This window comes from Cucurbita pepo, chromosome LG03, assembly GCF_002806865.2.
Source record: "Cucurbita pepo subsp. pepo cultivar mu-cu-16 chromosome LG03, ASM280686v2, whole genome shotgun sequence".
Classification (NCBI taxonomy): domain Eukaryota; kingdom Viridiplantae; phylum Streptophyta; class Magnoliopsida; order Cucurbitales; family Cucurbitaceae; genus Cucurbita; species Cucurbita pepo.
In genome coordinates, this window is record NC_036640.1 from 6031706 (window position 1) to 6032874 (window position 1169).

The window sequence follows — 1169 nt, forward strand, 5'->3', positions numbered from 1 at the left end:
ATAGTGTTGTTGGGTTTGTCTATAGACCTAAGATTTTGTATATTTGAAGTCTACAATAGTGGGAGGAGAGGAATCTTTTCGGATTTTAGAATTTTTTTAATGTTATAATTTGGTCGGGTTTCGAGCTTCTAATTGCAACGACTCATACCTAAGATTCGAAATCTGAATTTGGTACTCAATGGCCCTAGCATTCCCGTGACAATATGGTCTGGTTACTTACTCCTCGCTTTTAAGAGTAAAAACTATCAACACAAACCAACATGAGTCCTTCTAACACGTTTTGTCCTCAATTACGTGTTTGCTACAAAAGTTCTCAAAAGGTCACCCAACATAAAATTGCTCTAGTTGAATTCGTTGTTCCTATAGTTGAGCCACCTAAAAGGAAAGTGCACCTCGTTGATATAGGTAGTAACTTTCAATTCTTTTTAAGCTTTTCTCAGTCATCTATACTCTCGATTGCTTTCCTTCGAATGTCATCTTTATTAATTCATGTACTCTCGTTGTCCGAGACGGGAGTCCACCCCTATGATGTTAGAGATAGGTCCCTAAATAATGATTTCTTGTGTTTGCATTTGCATGACCCTCTCTCCTATCAGGGGGCCTAAAGGTTACCTTTCTTGCTTTGCAATCGATGAGGGGACGATTCTCGCCCAACCAATCCATCCTTAAGATCACATCGAAGTCTTGCATACACAGAAAAATTAGGGATGCTACAAGCTCTCCCCTTGCAACTATCACACTACCACCTCTAACTCTATGGCTAGCAGTCAGGTATTTATTTGCTGGTGTAGACACAGTAAGGGGGGAACTCTTGGGGTTCTAGTTCTAAATTTGCAGATTTCATAAACCCCTCATAAATAAGAGAGTGGGTAGCACTAGAATCAAATAATGTAAACGCTAGGTGATCAAAGATAGGTAGTGTACCTGTCACCACTGTGTTTGTAACGCCCCTAATTTTCTTTAACCTAATTAGTGACGTCACCCATGCATACTTATCGTATTAAGCGGAAGCTCATCATAAATAACCTTGAAATGGTCTTTCATAAAAATTCATGAATCCAAAACATTACCTAAACTCCGAAAATAAACCTTCAATACTGAATCCAAAATAAATCCAAATAAAACGGTACTCAATCCTATAACTTAAAACAGTCTAATAAAAGTAAACT